This window comes from Hakea prostrata, chromosome 9 (genome assembly GCF_041222555.1).
Source record: "Hakea prostrata isolate BN-2017 chromosome 9, UWA_Hpros_2, whole genome shotgun sequence".
Taxonomy (NCBI): Eukaryota; Viridiplantae; Streptophyta; class Magnoliopsida; order Proteales; family Proteaceae; genus Hakea; species Hakea prostrata.
In genome coordinates, this window is record NC_142608.1 from 18,873,639 (window position 1) to 18,896,630 (window position 22,992).

Genomic DNA, 22,992 nt, shown 5'->3' on the forward strand with positions numbered 1-22,992 from the left:
TTCGGTGACCATACCGAAGAAGATCACCCGGCGTACCAGGGTTAGCCCTGGAGTTGTATGGGAGCAGTCATGTTGGATCTCCATGGTCCTCACCTTTGAGGAGGAGACTTATGAGTAGTTACCACTTCTTTTGTGACAGTTAAACTTAGAAGAATTGTAATAACTTTAACTTACCTTCATAACTTGAGACTTGTACTTAACTAGATTTTGACCTCACTTCCGCATGGTGAAGGAGTGGATTCCGCCCACTGCCTTCTTAAATTATCTAATTTGATATTTATTTCCGCACTCTGATTATCCATGATATCTTATTCCTGAATTCTATTTTATTGATTGTAGCTTAATATTGATTGTTCATGATTGTGTTATTATAGATGTGGCTGATGTGGTCTTTGAACTATGGATTTTCGGGGCTGTGCATCACATCCCGGGTATGCCAGATAGGGTACCGGCTGGGTGGATGTGACACCTAGGATGGTGATAAACTTGATTTTCGTGCTCACAAATACGTGTTTTTGGGATACTCTTCTACTAAAAAGGGTTACAAGTGCTTTGACCCATCTACTGGTAAACTTTTAATTTCACGGAATGTGTCTTTTGATGAAACTCATATGTTCTTCTCTAGTAGGAATCAAACTTAAGGGGAGCTAGATTACAATGAATTTGTTCCTGTTCCATTTCCAAGTATATTAGACAACATGTCTATAAGGGGTGATGTTAACGAAGACAATGTTATGGGCGACACCACTCAAGGTAGCACTGTTATAAGTGATGTCACTGAAAATATTGACAAAAATCTACATGGTGAAGCAACTACAAATGTACCTATTGCAGGAAGTGATACAGTCGAAACTGTAGCGCAATTACCAATTCACATATCTACTTCGGTTTCTCAGCCTTTAGTGAGATTGCGCGACTTTACCACTTATCATACAGCTAAGTTCCCAATCCAATCTCATATAAGTTATGATTATATCTCCCCTCAATATTTTGCATATCTTTCAGCCATTGAAGACCACAAGGAGCCGACCAATTTTATTGAAGCTAAGAATTCATCTAAATGGGTGAAGGCTATGAATGAGGAACTAGAAGCTCTTCATAAAAATAAAACATGGGATATAGTGCAACTCCCAAGTGGCAAACATCCAGTTGGATGTTGTTGGGTCTACAAGACCAAATTCAAGAGTGATGGGATTCTAAAGAGGTATAAGGCAATGCTTGTTGCTAAAGGATATACTCAAACATATGGAGTTGATTATAGATAGACATTTTCTCCCGTAGTTAAAATGAATACGGTAAAAGTGTTGATGTCAATTGCCGTTAATTGTGGATGGTCACTTTGAAAATGGATGTAAAAAATGCCTTTTTTTGAAGGAGACTTACAAGAAGTATATATGGAAATCCAGGCTACTCATTTGAAAAACAAGATGGACTAGCTTGTAAATGAAGAAAGCAATCACCATGAGCATGGTATGAAAAGTTAAGTACATCTCTTATTAGATTTGGATTCACTAGAAGTGGATCAGATTCCTCCATGTTTGTGAAGAAAGCCTCTACTGACACAATAATAATTTTGGTATACGTGGATGAAATTGTAATTACTAGAGATGATCATCAAGGAATCAACACCCTCAAAGAATATTTGAAGAAGACTTTTGACATCAAGAACTTATGACAACTTCGATACTTCCTTGGAATTGAAGTTGCAAGGTCTAGTAAAGAATTATTCATCTTTCAAAGGAAATATGTTCTTGACTTGTTGAAGGAAACTGGCAAATTGAGTGTGAAACCAACCACCACACCCATGGATTACACTTGTAAGGTTACTAATAATGATTCTCCATTGCAAGATAATACTTGTTTTCAAAGGTTAGTTGGAAAATTGATTTTATTTGACCATTACAAGACCTGGCATTGCATATGCAGTGAGCTATGTCAGTTAGTTTATGCATAATCCTACCAAAGAGCACATGGATTGGTTAATCACATACTACATTATCTGAAATCTTCTCTAGAAGGGGCATTTGTATGAAGAAGAATGGACAAACAAACATTGAAAGATATGCTGATACAGATTGGGCTAGCAATCCTACTAATCAAAGATCAACTACTGACTTTTGTGTATTTGTAGGAGAAAATTTACTCAATTGGAGAAGTAAAAAACCAAAATGTTGTCGCTCGTTCAAGTGCAGAAGCAGAGTATAGAGCAATGGTATCTACAACTAGTGAATTAATCTGGATTGGTGCCCGACATCAAGAAATGGGGGTGAGAAGGTCTAAAAAACCCATGAAGTTGTTTTGCGACAATCAAGCGGCTACACACATTGCCTCTAATCCAATGTTTCATGAAAGAACTAGACACATTGAAGTTGATTGTCATTTTGTTCCTGAGAAGATTCATGATGGAACTATAGAAACCCTTTATGTAAGAAGTGAAAATCAACTTGCAGATGTCTTCACCAAAGCCTTGTTAAAGGGATCGTTTCAAGTTGCGTTGAGCAAGTTGATCTCAAATGATGTCTTCGATCCAACTTAAGGGGGAGTGTTATGAATGTATCTTGCTAGTCTCCCAACTCAATAAGGAGATTAGCAAAGAGGTGGAGTCATCTTAGAATTTAATTTTTTGTGAAACTCTTACTCTTTTCTATTTAAAGATAATGAAACTTCACCTCAGAAATAAGTTGATTGGGGTTTTTCTACTGTGGATGTAGGCTTCACAATGAATGCCGAACCACATTTTTGTGTGTGAATGTTTATGATTAATTTAACATTCAAGCTTTGAAACTATTTAGAGTTTTCTTCTTGTTGTTTGAGTACTAATTTGATCATTGGAGGCGGCCTCCTAACCTACCAAGGTCGGCCTATTGTTTTGCAGGACATTACACGTCTATTAGCGGTCGAGTCAAACCCAAATACACAATTGGCATCAAATATCATATTTGTCAAGTGATTATAAGAGACATATCATCTCTTACCGAGTCTTATATCATATTGGCCAACACAATTTTGTGCAATCTAATTGTATCATTTGAAAAAAAAGACACATCTTTAGACTTGTAAATGGATAGCCGAAATTTGTCTCCGAATTCACATTTGTATTCGTTTAAGGGTGTTCGTATCCGAAAATTTTCTTACCGAAAAATATCTATATATGTCCGCTAAGCAACTAGATTCGGATTCAGATAGTTGCTTATCGGATTGGATAATATTCGGATAAACATTTATATGGATAGAGTAAAGTATCCAATAACATTTTTCCCCTGAAAATGGATGATAATCGGATTCAGAAACCGGTAAATGGTAACCAAATAATCGGAAATCGAAATTATCCGGTTAGAATAGAGTATAAACACTTTCCCTAAAAAATGGCCGATAATTAGATTCGGAAACCACTAGTTAAAAAAAAAAAAAAAAAATACAATCACCAATCAATAATCGGATAGTTTATTAGATCGGATTATTATCGGATATCCGTTAAAGTTTCAGATTCGAATTTGGATGCCTTTTCTAAATTTCTACAGGATTTGGATTCAGATAGCGGTTTTGTTAATCAGTTTCGGATACTGGTGTATCCGAGCTGAATCCAATCCGTTTACTGATCTACACATCTTCCATAGTTATAGATTCATCTCATTTTGTTTGAACCTTTAAATCCAATTTGTGGTTTTATGTTTTTTCTTCTCTCCTTTTAGTTAAACAGTCTAATTGTCTTTGCTACCCTTCTCAATATCAGTATACGTGAAAACCCTATCTCATGGAAAGACCAAAATGCTCTGCAGCCAAACAATATCAAATGATGAAACAAGAAATTCAAACAGTTTGAGATAAAACCAATTATTTTGGAGAGTTCAGAATTCTAAACATAAGTGACGCCTAACTGACAATGGATAACGTCAACAAACGATGATCTAAATACATGTATGTCTAGAACAGACTCTAAAATATTTAACATGATAAAAAGGGTAATTTTCATCTGGACCCCCTGAGGTTTGGTTTATGTCATTTTTAGTCCAAAAAAATTGAGACTTTGCATTTGCCTCCCTTGTACTATAGAAAAAGTCAATTTAAGGACAAATTATCGTTTCTATGACGAATTTGCCCTTATTATTATTTTTTTAAATTTAATTCTTTTTACTTTTACATTTGAAGGGATTAAAATTTATTAATTTACGAAATCAGACCCTCCTTCATTACCCAATTTCCGAATCCCTGATTGTACCCACTCTAAATTCTTATTTTCCAAATCCTTTTTCCAAATCCTAGTTGAAGATTAGGATTGATAATGATTACAACAAATTGAAATGATAGACCATCCGGATTTTTAAGATGCATCTCACCTGATCCATTGCAACAAGTCACAACCTAAGCATTGTCTCTATAAACATAGATTATGAACCCGGTGCCCTGCAAGTCACTTCAGTAGACCTAGATGATTGTGAAAAAGGAGGAGAAGCGGCGGTAGGAGTAGAATTTGGTTGTCAGCTATCTAATGGATTCTATGATGTGGCTTCTTGTAATGGCTTAATATATACGCTTTGCGAGGACCATGGCTGTGAGAGCATGAGAACCGCATTCCTTTTTAATCCATCTACAAGAACACACATAGAGTTGGCCCCTGTGAGTGAGTGTAGATACTACGTTTTGCTGTGAGTGTTTTGGAGTTGGTTATGGATTTGGTTATGACCCTACCACCGGTGATTACAAGGTGATAAGGGTTCTTACGGTCCGTGTTAGTAGTGATACTTATAATGGGGGTTGTGGCGCTTAGAAGAAGAGACCAGCAGCAATTGCGGCAAAGAATCCAATGGAAGATGCGATGGTGGTCTTGCAGCTGGCACTAGGAGCAGGTGCGGGTGTGGTGGGGCCAGATGCAGCAGCACCGTCAACAACGGGACCATCGGCGGCGGATTTAACTCCGACAAGCGGGGAAGTAGCTTGTTTAGTTCCGGCGGTGCCATTTTGTTTTTGATGAAAATTGATAAATTTCTGAATATAAAAAATGAATTTAAAGTGAAAGGGAGGTGTTGGTTATTCTCTCATTGAATCTGAAAACCACCTGATTCCTTCAGCAATTATCTCGAAAGATAGATGATAGTAGAGAAAATACTAAAATCAACTAGGATTTAAAAAATAAAGATTTACAACGGGTAGAACCAGGGATTTGGGAATCGAATAACAAAGTAGGGTCTGATTTCGTAAATTAATAAACTTTAATCCTTTCAAATGTAAAAGTAAAAAAGTTAAATTTAAAAAATAATAATAATAAGGGCAAGTTCGTCATAGAAACGTCCTTAAATTGACTTTTTCTATAGTACAGGGGAGGCAGATGCAAAGTCTCATTTTTTTTAGACTAAAAATGACATAGACCAAACCTTAGGGGTCCAGATGAAAATTTCCCTGATAAAAATTTGTCTTTATTACAACAATACATCTAAGATCTCATCGATAGCACATAACATCTGAAGGTCTACACAATGTCCTCCCACATCCATATATATCTAAGTCTCTTCTTTAAAATCTTACAAGAAGGTAATGGGTGGGCCTTCATAGTAGCAGAGCGTGGGAATAACCAAGGTTGACCCATGACAAGTTAAATCCACTGAACGAATGATTCCATTATAGAGGAGGCAACACACAACGAGCAGGTGTCATGCATGGTATATGACAAGACTACAAATACAGGGAATGAGAGCTTTAAACGAGAGAATGAAAAGAACTCAGTTATTCAAAAGAGCTCATAAAATGCCACAACCGATAGTTGACAATTTACTCTTCCATTTAAGCTTATTATGCAATTAGCAAAACGGCCATAGCCCGGAAGAGTTTTTCACTTTCAGAGGGGTTTTGCTTCAGCGCTGCGTATTTAATGCGCAGCGCTGAGCTGCGAACGGCCCAGATGAAGCCACGTGATCATATTTAATGTGAGCCGTTGATCTTTAACATGTGAGTTTAAAACAGTTTTAAGTGAAGTAATTGGTTCGGCTCATGCGGTTCGGCTAAGCCCGTTTCAAACCAAAACGGTTCACATCCTCAGAACCGAAGCATTCAAACATATTGTTTCCCTCTTCTCCTTCATTCGCTAGCCTAAACACAAAATCAGAGATTTCTGAGATCTGGTTTCTCCGACGACGAGGAGGAGTTAGGGCTCCTAAAATCTGCAGCGTGAACAGAGAGAGAGAGAGTTGCGTCTTCTGCGAACGAGTCTGCGTGAAAGAGAGAGGTCAAAATCGAGGGAAAAAACAGGGTTTTTTTCGTTCTCACTCTATCCTGCGAACGCATTTCATTCTTTCTCCGTTTTCTCACTCCCAACTACATCGCAGGCAAGGCCACTGTTACAGCCATTTTCAGGTCGAGCATCACAGCTCTACAGGTCTATTTTTCCTCTTTAAATCTGTATTATTTTTCCTTATAACCACGTCTTATGATTCCTGCCTCCTCTCTACTGATACAACCCTTGTAAATATATAGCCTTTGTATGGTGTGGGTAAAGCCGATTGCTGTTGGAAATATGGGTTTAGGTATGCTTTGTGTTCTTGATAAAAGGAGGATGGATTGTCTTGTTTTATATTGAATAATTTGAACTCCCAGTCTCGAATTGCATTATTCTTTTGTTGCTGCAGCTATTGTCTCAGGGGGAAAGGGTACAGCACAAGATAAAATTAAGACCATTAGGGAAGCTGGGGTGACAGTTGTGGAGTCGCCAGCAAAGATTGGTGCTGCCGTGCGTGATGTCTTCAAACAACGGGGTCTTGTGAGTTAGTTTAGACAAGAGCAATGTCTTCAAACAGCTGACTTTTGTTACCTTATTTTACATAAATCATTCATGCTGTGAGTGTAAACAATGTTTTGTAAGTCCATTACTCTTTTCACCTGAAGGCCAAAAGCTATTTTCACTTGCATGGTGACAACTAAGGTTTGGTAGTCAAAAATGGATCTCATTTTTCACTTAATCATCATGTTCTCCTTTATGTTAATCATTGTGTAGAACACATCAGAATCAGAAAGTAAGAGCTGCTTTACTAGAAAGCATCATCTCCACAGCATTGACAGCTGCAAGTCCGACAGAGCAGCTTGACATAGATGCCTTGTGTAGCGCAAATGGCTTTGCATGCATTTTTGTGGATATGAAGATATGCCAGTCTAGTTTCTTGTCACTGTAACAAGTATAATATATATACAAAAATTCATTTAAAATTACTGTTAAAAAATATTTTTTTTCTTTTAAATTACCATAATGTTGTTTATATGTGTTGTTGGATTATACAGCAAATAGGTACCTCACAGGGTTCAACAGTGTCTGACATAGGTGATCAACTGTATCCATCTCAAGGTTCTACTCAGGTAAACGTTTATATACACTCTTTGTTATATGGTTTCCTAGTTTACATAACTAAATTAAGGTTCCTTAAGAGTTTACATACCTGACTGGAGTGGTGTTCTCAGACATGCTTTTCAGGCAGAACTACCAGCCACTCATGCTTTATACCCTCCCTTTAAATCATGTCAATGTTTGGATTTTGCCTAAAGTGTAGTTTCAAGCTTCATACCCCTCCTCTAAATCATGTCAGCTTTTGGGCATTATTATCATATACACAAAACAGTCGAAAGAAATTTTATTATTGAACAGGATGATGCAGCCACCCAAGGGATTTGCATTTCAAGTTTCTTAAAACTAGGATCTTGGGTGGTTGTTTGGAGCTTTCATCCTAAATTTTATTATGATATTGTAAAGCATGGTTGGATTGTGACTCTTTACCAGTCCAGTCTTTGTTTGAACACTTAATTTAGAAGTTTAGTATCTCTAAGATTCCAATCACAGTTACGGCTGGAACGGGTTTCCTTTACCATTTGGTTTATTTTCTTTTTTAGTGGAGTATGTTTGCGATTCTTTTTAGCCTAGCTGACTGGAGTGGTGTTCCCAGTCATATCTCGGTTTTGTTTCTTAGTTTACATACCGGCCAACTTCCCTTGTGAGGCTTATATATCTAACTCTTTTAGATTTGTATGTTATTTAGGGGCCTGAGTTATATGCACAGTATTCCTGGAGTTTGCCACAGGGACCTGAAGCCTCAAAATCCTTTGATATGTTCTTTCCAACAATGCTATATTCCATTGTTTTGTAAAGCATATTTTCTTTTTGTCATTTTTATGCTTCAACTTTGTACCCTAGTTTAGGTGTATGATTCCAGACTTTTGTATTCAAAAACATGAAGCATAGCAGTAGTACTGCGAATTGTGATCTTCTCACAAGTTTATCTTTGATTGGCACATAGGTTGAAGCTAATGTTGGTGCACCGCAAGTGAACTGCCGTGAATGCATTTCTAAAATCGCAGCAGTGAAGTATGTGCACAAGAAGCAGTCTAGAATTACAAATTGTTCATACAAATTCTGTTTGTAACCATTTTGTATGGCTCTGTTTGTAACCATTTGGTATGTTGGAAATGTAATATTATGATTTGAGGAAATAGAACTACAAATTGTTCATGCAAATTCTGGACAAGTATTTTGTAACTTGATTGAAGCAAATTTGAGAATGATATTTTGTTGGTAAGGTCATTCTTCAGGTTCATGCTAGGTACCCATTTTGGATCTATGGTCAATTCCTTGTTTTATGCATTTTTCTGATGATATTGTTTTGGTAGATGACACATAACCAGGGATTTAATGCCAGGTTCGAGCTATAGTGATCAACTTTTGTGATGTCTTATTTTGTGAAGCTTAGCCAAGCTATAAGCCTATAAGTAGGCTTCACTAGTTGTGCTTGAATTAAGAAATTATTAATGGAATTTCTATTGTTTTCTTGTTAGTGTGGGTTTTAGATGGGTCTGGTTACAGGAGTTGCAGTGTAATGTGGTGGTTGTAGAATAGAGAGAACAGGGCTGGGGTTGCAAGGATGGGAAGGTTTGGGACAGGATGCAGGTTTGGTTGCTGCTGTGGTGGTTGTGATGAAGGGTGAGGGAGAAAAAAAAAGAAGAGTAAAGGCTTCCATGGACAGTTGGAAGGTAAACGACACCACGCCTTTTCTTACCTCCTACTAGACGCTTCATTATCCTTATAGGGTTGAAAGGCTTCAACGGACAGTTGGAATTCTATAATGACGATGTCTTTGTTGTGGGTGAAATAGAACTTGTCAATTATTTACCTTCAACTCCAAATTCGGTGTTGATTAAGAAATGATTCGTGGGGTTGTGTTGTTGTAATGGACATGGCTCGAATGGTGTGGTAGAGCACTCATGATCATGATAACGTGCATATTGCGTAACACCAATGAAATGGCACCATGCCATTTCACTAAAATGGACATATATCCTTTTAAAATTTAAAAAGGCATGGTGCCGTTTCCAACACCTGCAAAAAGGCACCATGCCTTTTCATCACAGTGACGAATAGGTGTGGTGCCGTTTCGCGGGGGTGTTCACTAAAATGACATATATCCCTTTAAAATTTAAAAAGGCATGGTGCCGTTTCCTACGACTGCAAAAGGGCACCATGCCTTTTCATCGCAGTGACGAAAAGGCGTGGTGGCGTTTCATGGGGGTGTGAAATGGCACCATGCCGTTTCACTCAAATGCATACATATATCCCTTTAAAATTTAAAAAGGCATGGTGTCGTTTCCAACGCCTGCAAAAGGGCACCATGCCTTTTCATCACAGTGACGAAAAGGCATGGTGCTGTTTCGCGGGGGTGTGAAACGGCACCATGCCGTTTCACTAAAATGCATACGGATTAAAATTTAAAAGGCATGGTGCCGTTTCCAACGCCTGCAAAAGGGCACCATGCCTTTTCATCACAGTGACGAAAAGGAGTGGTGCCGTTTCGCGGGGGTGTGAAACGGCACCATGCCGTTTCACATGGGCATATATTCTTTAAACTAAAATGGCATGGTGTCGTTTCCAACGCCTGCAAAAGGGCACCATGCCTTTTCATCACAGTGACGAAAAGGTGTGGTGCCGTTTCGCGTGGGTGTGAAACGGCACCATGCCGTTTCACATGGGCATATATTCTTTAAATTAAAAAGGCATGGTGCCGTTTCCAACGCCTGCAAAAGGGCACCATGCCTTTTCATCACAGTGACGAAAAGGCGTAGTGCCGTTTCACGGGGGTGTGAAACGGCACCATGCCGTTTCACATGGGCATATATTCTTTAAACTAAAATGGCATGGTGCCGTTTCCAACGCCTGCAAAAGGGCACCGTGCCTTTTCATCACAGTGACAAAAAGGCGTGGTGCCGTTTTGCGTGGGTGTGAAACGGCACCATGCCGTTTCACTAAAATGCATACATCCCTTTAAAATTTAAAAAGGCATGGTGCCGTTTCCAACGCCTGCAAAAGGGCACCATGCCTTTTCATCACAGTGACGAAAAGGTGTGGTGCCGTTTCGCGTGGGTGTGAAACGGCACCATGCATATATCCTTTATATTTAACAATCTGGGTTGTTTGTTTTTTCAAAGAAACCAAAATTTGAAGGATGAGAATTGGTGATGAAGAGAAAAAGAGAGGCACTTGTGATTGTCTATACTTTAGCACAAAGTATATTCACTCTAAAATTAAAAGATGAGAAACACCGAGATTAAAAGCTAGCTATATGATGCCATCCCAAGCATAGGTTTAGAGGCCAAATTGATTCATTATATGATAAACATCTGATACCATCCCAAGCATAGGTTTAAAGGCCAATTTTGTTTGGAAAGAAGTCTATTGCGTACAAAATTAGGGTTGGTTTTTCCCCATGTAACGTAAAAGTTAATGTGGTTTCAATTTAAATTAGCTATTATTAGGAATAAACTTATTTCATTTTACTTTGAATAACTCATGTGGCAAGTTTTGGAGATCCAAATTAATGGATTATACTCCGATAGAAAAACTTAAGTTGCACCACATCCATCTGTATCACAGTATCACAGTTAACAAATAGTGAGCAGAACCAAATTACTTGGAACAGCAGGATCAAAATAATAATGAGGTTTTTTTTTTCTTCCTTTCCTGGATAAAGGCAATTCTATTAAACTTAAATCACCAGATAATATACAACCTAAATTCAGATAGCGATACAAAGCATGACTCAATTCAGATTCACCTTTCACAACCAATACTGAATCTCGTGGGTAAAAGATGCAGGAGCAAACTACCAAAAAAAAAAAATCAACTTCTCACTTGGAATACAAAAAATAAAACTAAGCATTTAATAAATACTATGCCCTAAACACTAGTCATGAAGCTGACATCTTCTTTCCAAAATTTGAACTACAAACAACTTCATGGAGCTGGTTCCTCAACATAGATTCCCAACACCTCTTCTTGCTTCCTTTTGCCGCACGTATCCTGATGCAACCTTTCCCCTCTATTAGGGAAACATATTCCATCACTTAACCTTTGACAAAAAATAATAGCAGAGCATTGAAACATGGTTTGATAATTGGCTCCCACATATCTCTAGTCTTTCTCCTTTCCTGCATGGTACAATATATATATTAACTCATCAATTCAGAAGTAAATTCAACAGATATAATTATTTCTCAGGCTTTGAACTAGTAACTAAACAAGTCTCCTCAAGCTGTTCAAACTTCCAATGCAAGATTGCAAGAACTTTATTACTAGTGATAGGGAAGTGCAAGGTAACTAATGATCATATCAATGTGTAGAATGCATATAAATCATAGTTACACGACCAGCTCATCCTCCCTCCCCCCCTGCCCTTAAAAAAAAACAGCTCAGCAAGGTTTAAACAGATATTATTCTCCACCTTGACATGGATATGACAGAAATTCGGCACATCCCTCATACATAGTCCCTCCATCCCACAAAAATGCTTCAATTTGATGTCTTTTTAGTGTCCCAAAATGTTTGTCTATTTACAAACCAAGATTTGAAGTTTCTTGGTTTCCCTTAATGCGCCAATTTAATCTTCCACAATTCTCTTGTATTTACTCCATAATTGTTTCCCTCTCTTACTAAAACAAAACCAGAGGCACAATTCTGGAAATGAGCTCAGATCACCTGCATGGGCTCAAGTGATGATACACATGCCTTTTGTTCCATACTTCCATAAATGCTCCTCCCCACACAACAAAATGGTAGTTATGAGACGTGATCACCTGAGGATATGTGCAGGTGACCCAGGTCTGTTGGAAACAGGATCTGGATAAGTAGGTGACTGATACATTAACAACGACCTTAAAATAAGGGATTCTTTTGGTAGTCAGTAGATTTAATGACCATGTAAGTGAGAAATATAAAATCCAAGATAAAGACTCTCATCAAGATTCGCACTCTCAAGAAGCAAAGAAGATATAAAATCCAATATCCTTAGATCAGATAAAAAGGAGTTATGGAATCATTTTGAACCAAACAAATCATCTAGAACAGACACAACAAGAATTTGAATCACCAACCAAACCAAGGAACTTTATGTAGCAAATCATGCAGTCAAGAACAACCATTTTGAGATGCCAACAACATAACCCAATGATCTCATTGATGTGAAAAGTGAAGTTGGACAAAACCCTTGTTTATGGACATAAAATAAACTAAATCATAAATAAAACCAACCAAGAAAAAGAATTCCCGATTCTACATTCAATATTCAGTTTGCTACAGCCAGTATGAAAAAACAGATCTGAAGGAGGTGATTCATGCTCATGATATAGAATTAGAGTCTTGCCTTAATTATATTTACTTCAAAATTCACCAAGAATATCAAACAGTTTTTACTGACTTGTCAATCCTGTGATGCCAACTATCTGAGCAGAAATTGAATTCACCAACTTCAGATTTGAGTGCATTTCTAAGCTGCCTGAAGTACTTTTGATCCTTCTGCTACACCCCCATGAAGCGGATGACGAATTCAGATGAGATAGGGATCCTCTTTTTTATGCATTAAGTTACTTTGTAAGGATAAATAGATCCTGCAGTCCAACTAACATCCGTATCATTCTACCACTGAACCATCATATGTATGCAAAGATCATTAAGAAGGTTATTTCAAGATTTTGATCTACTTGCTGCAAGTCGTACCAGCCTTTACATTATCTTCATTAATATTTTCTGATAGAATACATAAATCCTTAAATACTGCACTATTTTCTGGTTCTCCTGGAACTTTTTGCAAGTTTGCATTCATCTAGAGCAGGTAAACATACATCAGCACAAAGTGCACATATACAAGCTAATTTCCCAAAACGCCAAAGCGTCCAACAATACCAAGCCAAATGTTAGGTGTAAAGACAATGAGATCCAAGGTAAATTACATCCCTGATGAATTATAAAAGTTGACCAAATTATAAAACCAAACTAATTTAGCTTCAACAAGGATATGCAAAAATAATAGGATTATTATACAAAACAGGAATTCTGAAATTTGGGGTAAAATTAAGGGATGAGACAACTTGTTCAATGGGAGGCTTACCAAGGAAGCGAAATGCAGGAAGCCCTAAACTTTCATCTTCTTCTTCTATTTTCCCCTTAAAAACAAAAAAAATATGGAACCAAATCGTTAAAACAACTCAGTGGGAGATCATAACCTTCAAACTTCGATGAGATAAAACCTTCGTTAACCTCTGTGTTCATCCTTACCGTTACAAGAAATTCTTCTCTTCTATTTCATGCAGCTCTCTCTTTAGTTCGCAGATTTGAGAATGAAATCACTGCAGCTCTCTCTCGTTCGGGTATTTGAGAATGAAGAAGCCGATTTGAGAAATGAAACCTAATGAAGGTATTTCTCTCGTTCGCAAGCTGGAATGAAGACGAAGACCCTAAGTGCAGGCTCTCTCTCTCTTTCTCTCGTTGGCAAGCTGGAATGAAGAAGAAGAAACGAACCCTCAGTGCAGTGTGCAGGCTGTCTCTCTCTCTTTCTCTCGTTCGCAAGCTGGAATGAAGAAGATGAATGAAGAAAAGCCCTATTTTCCCCTCGATTTTGCTCCCATTTTGAGATGCCTCGGTTCGGTTCGTAAGTCGGTCCAAAAACTGTTCGTTTTTCCCTCGTTGAACCGTTCGGTTCAACTATTATTTCACTTAAAACAACCAAAAGCTCACATGGGTTTAATCAAGGGTCAGCATTCTTTTGGAGGACGTGGTTTCATCCGAGCTGTTCGCAGCTCAGTGCTGCGCATTAAATGCGCGGCACTGAAGCACAACCCCTTTCAGAGAGGTCCATGAAATGACCTATCAACAGTACGTCAACACTGAAACCTGTCGCACAAGTACAACATTGACGATTTTCAATGCCCTATTTGAATGAAGGTATTCGAGTTCGAAATCTTTTGTGATAAATCAAATTTAGGGCGGGAAGAGCAAAACCTCAAAATTTAATTTTCAAAACTTTCACCCAAGTTTTTTCAATAAAAAGAGTATGTAAAGTATTTTACACGTCACCCACTATAATGGATGAAACTCTATGTTTTTTTTCCTTCTTTTCTATAGTAGCTTAAATTATATGTCACTCACTTTTCTTTTATTTATTTCTTTCTGGATAAACCAACCTTCATTCTAGAGAAGAAAAAGTAACATCCAGAGTTATAAATCTTGGAAAACCAAGATGTGGAAAAGGCTAGTCAATCCTGTTCGGCACAGAAATTGCCTTCCTAGACAAGGAGTCAGCACAACTGTTAGTCTCTCTTAGAGAAAAAGAAAAAGTACTATCCAAGAATTTCGATGCTAGGAATTTGATGTCCTCAACAAAAGTCCTAATGCTAAAGGGGGCATCTATATTTTTCCTTCAAAGCATTCGCTAGGGGCAGGAAATCCACCTCAGCATTGATCCAATAAAACTCTTCACTCATACACTACAACAACCATTCTCTTAAGGCCATAGCTTCCCCTTGAATTACATCTAAGAACAACGCAGGTATAGAAATTGCTATTAGAGGACTGCCTTTCACATCTCTTACCACCAAACCCAGACCACCTTTATCATCCACCCACGCAGCATCGGTATTAAGTTTTAGGAATTGAGATGTAGTTAGTTTCCAATTAGTCCCACCCAATTTCTTTCTCTCAGCTCCACGTTTAGGTTGCGTAGCAAGAGCTTTAAATTGAAATAGCTCCTAAAATTGAATATTAGCTGTTGGGGTAATCGTATTACAAATTCTATAAAACACAAAAATGAAATTGCAATACAATTGAAAGATAAAGACCCTTAGCCAATTCGGAGGGCTTCATGTTGCAATCGAACGAACCACTGATCAATGAGGTTGAGTCATACCTTGAGTGTTGTTTTTAAGGTAATTGATGCACCCTACTATCAAGGGTTCTTCGCACCACCACCTCCAAGATAACGCAACCTCCAACTAGAAGATGAGGTAGTTCTTCTAGTTCCTCCAAGGAGCCAAAAGCTACAACACAACACTTAGACCAACTTAAAGAAAGAATTAACTTCGTAACACAAATAATGCAAGTGTGAGGAGTGTCTCTATTACACACTACATGCAAGGAATGGTTGGGTTTATATAGGTCCAAACTACACCATTCACCCCTTTAGATTCTCAAGGCAATGAATTGGGTCATTGAATCACAATGACTCACCTCCTAACAAGGGGGAGAATCAATTATCCACTAATGGAAAATCAATGGCTTGTCCCTCCTTCACTAATGTGAATAAACCACCTTGACCTAACCTCCCCACTACTTGGAGAATTAACTTTCATATTCACCTCTTTTGAATGAATTGGATTTAATCCATTCAATAACCTTAACCCCACTCATGGTAATGGCCATGAATGATTATGAAGTTGAAATGAGAATTGAAGGTCAAGAATAGAATTTAAGTAAATTCCACCCTTCAAGTAAGCCCACCTCATCACCATGATCAAGACCTTTAAGACCCATGAGGAATGTCATGAAGAGCCTCATAACAAAGGTTATGAAGGGCCGCCTTTACTCATGGTGCAGAAATCCGGGATAAGATCTGTCACTGTTGGAATTACATTAGTGGGGGTTGAATTATGGGTAGCATATAATGCATTTTTCATATCATCTCGGCCAACGAATGTGTCATCTCCTTGTTTGTTGATGTTTCCTTCAATGATATTGTTTGAAGGATCTCCTCCAGTGTTAACTCCATCAACAACCTCAATGTGTTGTTCTCGTCTTTGTTGAAGCCTTCATCTCCAAGACTTTCCATTGGATCTTTTAGAATCAATTACCTTAAATTTGTTGGGGTAATCGTATTACAAATTCTACAAAGCACAAAAATGAAATTGCAATTCAATTGAAAGATGAAGATCCTTAACCAATCCGGAGAGCTTGTGATATGGAGAAAATATAACCGAACCTGGTTCAAACTTGGTTCGATCCTTGACTCCGGTTGGGATGAAAGGAATCGACTCGCTTCCGAGCGAGCCGGGTCCGGGACATAGCTTGTTGAGGAAGAAAACTAACTCAGTCACAAGCACGCCCTAATCCGCTACGATCGGAATAGACTATTCGACAAAGAGACGGGTAGCAACATTTGGCGGCTGTCACTTATTGCTATTATATGGATAACTACCATATAACGATCGTATTATCAAAGGAGTCATCTACTAGTCCAACCTAGTAGGGATCTATCACTCAACGGATCTATCTGTTAAGATCCAACGACTATCCGAAGAAGGCTCAAATACATCCAACGAAGGAGATTCGAAGGTACACTCTATATAAAACATCACCTACTCACAAGGTAGAAGGACACATACAATCTGAATCATATTCTCATTATTCATTCCTTAGCTCTATGCTCCAGCAGAGCCATTTGTGATTAAGTTCATCAACTGACTTAGCCTTCGGAGGTGGACTCCCGATCCTAGCGGTCGGGCCACATCTGACATTCGTTTTTGCAGGTCATTCTCAGGAGATCTAAGGGCTGAGCAGATTTTGGACGCATCATTTGGCGCCATCTGTGGGAAACTCTTCAGAAAAACCATGGTGTCTAGATCATCGGCAGCAGCGGCTGCTGTGGCCCAGCGAGATGCTGGCGTCCAAATTCCTGGAGTAAATAATCCAGATATCCTAGAGGGAAGTCGACCCCTTGAAGTGCGGGAAGATGGTGGTCAAGGAGGTAATAATTGTAACAACCCCTGTTTTTCTAACCCGGAATCTGTATTGCAAGTCCGAGAACCCGAAGGTCTAGTCGGATTAATTTTGTGGAGTGTCCAGATAGAAGTCCATGATCCATATCAAGAACCCATGGATCTGGATTCTCTTGTTGAAGAATCTGCCTTACTAGGAAGTTGGATCTCTGGTAGAAGACAAGTGGTGTTTGGAGATGTCCGGAATGAAGGTAAGACGTCTCCCATGTGTTGTTTAGGGCTAGGTTGTGTTTGGGTTTCAACCCCCTGAGCAAAGCACCCTTGTATAGCAATATACTTGGGGGCGGTTACTAGTGGCGGTTGATTAAACCAAGCGACCGCCCGGTTCTACTTGCAGGAAAATGCCCTATTTTGCCTCCTATTCGTTATAAATAGCAACCCTCGCCCTATTAACGCATTATTATGTTCGGGATTGCTATTTTGGGCAACTAGGTGGCAATGGAAACGTGCTGGAAGGTGGGCGAAGTGCTGTTAATGATCTAGAATCTCTTCCCTTCTATTCTTGGTGATTTTGGTTAAGATAATGAATCTCCATCTGCTATTCTCTTCTTTTTAACCTCTAATTGATATGAACCCATCCCCATTTTGTTAGTGGTAACCCAATTGATTAGTTGTATCTCCCTTTTCAATGTTCTTGATGGGATCCTGTCCAGAAACGAATCCTTGCATTTGTTAATGGATGGATCTAATCAAGGGGAATGATTTGGGTGGTTGATCTGTGTTAATTTTAGGGTTTCTTTTCACCCCTTTGTTATAGACCTATTAAGATTGAAATTTGGACTAAGATCATTCCAAAACGGATTGAAATCGGATGATCAAAAGTCTGATTTTCGGAGTTGGAAAATGTTTGAAACTGGGGCGGTCACTTGTGGAGGTCGCTTAACCTAAGCGACCGGCACAAGCAACCGGCTAGTTTCCAGTGACTGTGTATGTTTGATTTTTGAATTGTTTTGACTCTTGACTCTTATACATTCTTGTAACCCTATGCCTATGTGTTCTCTGTTTCAAATAAAAGTCTTATAATAGTTTTTGGATTGCAAGTTAGAGGAATTCTACTAAATTACAGGTAAGGACATGCATTCTTATTTATATGCAATTACATATACATGATGATTCAGCTGTTCTATTTACTATTCTTTGATCATGTATCTTACTTTAATTGTATAAAGCATGTGAATCTTATTGTATACTTGCTGTTTGTGGTGTTCCTTGATGTACTTCATCTTTTATGATATTGCACAACTGTTCATGGTATGATAAAGAGTGATGTAGTGTAGTTGTGATGGAAGGGGTATTCCATTGGGATATCTTGGCTGGAGATATCAAAGAGCTGTTGTGAAACCCAGTGTCACGCCCTCCCAGCCGGTACCCTATCTGGCATACCCGAGAGTGTGATCCACAGCCCGAAGATCAGGTATCGAGTGATCAACCTCCCACATAAACAATAACATAATCATGAACAATCATAACATGAGTGTGGAAGATAAATCATAGATCCAATAAAGAAAGAATGAATCATAAATGAATCAGAATACTAAATATAATTAGAGTATCAAACAGATAAGTAAAGCGAAGCAAAAATCCCACTTTACATCCAGCGGAAAAGTAGTTCTAAAGAATAAACTAGACAAAACCTAATCCCAGTAGCAAGTACATTGGGTAACTAAATTGTTCTCCACTTTATAGACAACATCCTTGTAAGTGTAAATCTCATAAATGGCACAAGGACGCTTCCACTCAATGGTCGGACTAAGCATCGTACGGAGCATAACCACTCGCGGAATCTTCAGAGTAATTGTGGTAACCGCAATCACCTTCCCCGGAGATATGCCTCTTCGCCTTGCGCTTCTTCATAGGGACCGTCATAGTACTCAAGCACTGCAGGATAGTCTAACAACATTGTACAATAAAGGAATGAGTTTCAAAGAAACTCAGTAAGGCAGTTAAAAATCCATAATAACATAAATGGCAGGATTCCAGAACAAACATAAATGCAATATGATATGAGACAAGCAATGAATGAATGAATCTAACTCTATGTATGCTGGTCTCTATTGGCAGACATGCTTTAAGTCATAGCACCGTACTCCTTTAGGAAAGTCCACTCACATCCTCAACCATTTAAGATATCTTGGATTCTCTCACGGATCATTTCACCGGTCTTGAGCAGCCGATTGGTAATGGGTCCTTCATCCCTCAGGACAAACCTTGGTAGGGGGTTAAGTCAACACACTCTCTCACAACCATTTGGTATAAGTACTGGCGCATGTCAGGGTAAAACCTAGCCAAATGCAAGTCTTCTACTTAGTTACATCAAGTCAGATCCAGATACTTCCATTCCTCGTCCCTGACGATCCTTTCCGGTATCCTTCACACTAGAGTCAGCGTATCCTATGGCACCGACCAACTCGGACTACGGACTCATCAACCCTATTGATCATCCACATATGGTAAACGGGAAGCTCTCACGTCCTCTCACGGGTTGGTTACCGGTCTTAAGCGCCCGTGAGCCCAAGTCTAATCATATGCAACCCTACCAATAAATGGCCCCCACAATGTGATTCCTGTCCTCTCACGGGTTGGTTACCGGTCTTGAGCGCCCATGAATCCCCATTGCTACCACGGGTCGTTCGGTCTCAATACCCCTCCGATTAGGGTCTGACATAACAGGACATCCTAGGCAAACACTACTAGACAAATCCTAGATATGTCATCCAACAGTTTAGGAAGGTGTCCAGAGGGCATCTCCGGAAACATCCCATAATATTCCCGTAGTAGTCCAAGGACAGAAGTGTCGAAAGGACACCTCTCCTTTCCAAACCATACTTAAACATACACATGCATCAATTCATATCATCACATATATGGTAACTTCATATATGGAAAGAAATCAGTAATTACAATCACTTGTATAACATTGGTAAGTAAATCATACATGAATCAATTTAATATGAATAAGTAATGCTACTGTAATCAAAGTTATGCAACAGTAGTATATCATTGTAAGAATCTAATTTAGGAATCATATCTATGATATTCAAATATAGAAACTAGATTCATGCTATCTATGTAATTAAGGAAATAACCATCCTTACCTTTTATAACTCGCAAAGGAATCCTAAGAAATCAAGTAAGATCTTGGCAAACTTGAGAAGAAGGTCCTAAACAAGTATATACAACATATTAGGAAAGATCCTTAACAGAAAAGATATCAAAACATCCGAAATGCGGACCAAATCTGGAGTTGCTGTACTCATTGGTCGAGTGGATTGGTCGAGTGGTCCAATCGACCAATCAGTCGACCAATGCAGATAAAGAGCCTATAAAATCAGAGTTTTAAGATATGAAATCCGAATTTGGTGGTTCAAAAGGGTACTAATCAAGGGGTAGACTACATCAGTAGTATTCTAACAAATAGGGGACCTCAAAACACTAATCAAATCAAGGTATCAAGATCCAAATTAGGAAACAAAAAGTTACCATAATTAAATCAACCATGGATCTTGATGAATTTGAAATAGAAAACAAAGACAAGAACAATAGGAGGATGGATCATTGCTTTCGGTAATGGTATCATGAAAACATACTTAGATCTTCATGGAATAAGGCTTAGAAGTAGAAATCTAAATAAGGAAATAAAACCTACCATATATGTAACTATCATGCATCATGAAGAACACATAGTATGGTAGAAGAGAACAACTAGAAATCTATGGATTATGGATCATGGAAAGAAAACACAGTAATTAACTACTAACATGATCAACATAGAAGATCCAAAGAGATCAGAATTCAGATTAGAAGTTTAACAGAGATTAGATCATGGTTTGATGATGATTCCTTCAAAAGCTTGCAATGATCATGGTTAAGATCATTGTTCTAGCCTCAAATCCTTAGGATGATCATGAGAACATGTTCAGAGATGTTTGCAACAGAGAATGCAGCATCTCTTCTACTGTCTCAACTCAAAAAGGAAAGAAAAACAAAGGTGGAGGAGAAGAAGAGAGAGTAGACATACCTTTCGATGCAAAAAGAAGAGTTTCGACGAAGATCCGTCAAGAAAACACCAAGGATGCAAGAGAGATGACTTGCAGAGGTCTTTGGTTCGTTCCAGAGAGTTTGGAGGCAGCAAATACGAAGTGGACTCGAGATTGGACTTAAATAGAGCAAGAACAACCTAATTGCCAAAGACAAGCACTCATTGGTCGAGTGGATTGGTCGACGGCCCAATCGACCAATCAACGACCAATGCCGACAAAGAAGACCAAAACAGGGAATTGAAGGTCCAGATCAAATCCAATCTTAAAGGGGTTTTGCACACAAGTCAAGTGACTTACCTAATAGGTAGAAATGCCTTCAAACCAAGATAGAGAGCACTCCAAGTCCATCAACTAATTAGATCTTCATCAGGATTCAGTTTCCATAAATAGAACCTCATCATCAACTTTCATGGATTCAAAGCCAGACACCAAGTCCTCTACTGGGATGGCCCAAAGCTGACTTCTTACTTTACTTCGGGTCATCGGACCTGCAAATAACAAGGTTTCCGGGTCAAGGTTAGGGCTGGGTTTTACATTCTCCCCCCTTAAAGAAATTTCGTCCCGAAATTGAAAGCGCTCCGTGCTTCCAAAGAGGTAAGGAAACTTATCCTTCATATCTTCTTCCTTCTCCCAAGAAGCTTCTTCAGGGGTATGGTTCTTCCACCGAATCTTCACCAAAGGAATGGTGTGATTCCGCAGCTGCTTGTCCTTCCTATCCAAGATTTCGGCCGGTTCTTCATCATAGGTCAAATCAGCACTAAGTCCTTCAGTGCTTGCTGCAAAATGTGTTCCGGATTCTCTATGTATTTTCGGAGCATCGAAATATGAAACACATTGTGCACACCAGCAAGAGGCGGAGGTAATGCTAATCGATACGCAACAGGTCCAACCTTTTCCAAAATCTCGAAAGGTCCAATGTAACGAGGGCTAAGCTTTCCCTTAACATTGAATCTCATCACACCCTTCATTGGTGAGACCTTCAGAAAGACTTTCTCTCTAACTTGAAATTCCAAATCGGTCCTTCTCTTATCAAGATAAGATTTCTGTCTTGACCAAGGCGGACTTAATCCTTTCTCTTATCATATCTACCATAGCACTTGTAGCTTCAATCATCTCGAGACCTAAGACTTTTCTTTCACCTGTCTCGATCCAAGACAAAGGTGTCCTACAAGTACTACCATACAAAGCCTTGAATGGAGCCATGCCTATTGTGGCTTGATAACCGTTGTTATAGGCAAACTCAACCAAAGCTAGGTGTTCATCCCAATTACCACCCATATTCACCACACAAGATCCGAGCATGTCTTCCAATGTCCGAATTGTCCGCTCGCATTGTCCATCGGACCGTGGATGATGAGCTGTACTCAAGTTCAATTGGGTTCCCAAGGCCTTCGCAAACTATTCCAAAACCTTGAGGTGAACCTAGGATCACGATCCGAGACAATACTCAATGGCACACCATGCAGACGAACCACATTATCCACATAAAGCCTTGCTAGCTTATCCAAAGTATGAGTGATCTTCATAGGAATGAAATGGGCTGATTTGGTCAACCTATCAACAATCACCCACACAAAGTGTCATTGCCTTTACTTGTCCGAGGCAAGCTAGTCACAAAGTCCATGGAGATATCCTCCCACTTCCAACTAGGAATAGGAAGGGGCTGAAGTAATCCAGATGGAGGTTGTCGAACGGCTTTCACACGTTGGCAAGTCTCACACTTGGCAACAAAATCATCAACATCCGCCTTTAGACCAATCCACCAAAAATGTTCCTTCAAGTCCTTGTACATTTTGGTGCTTCCCGGGTGTACACAGAAAGACCGACCGGTGTGCTTCCTTCAATATTTCTTTCTTAACTTCTTCGTTTGCAGGCACACACGGTCTTC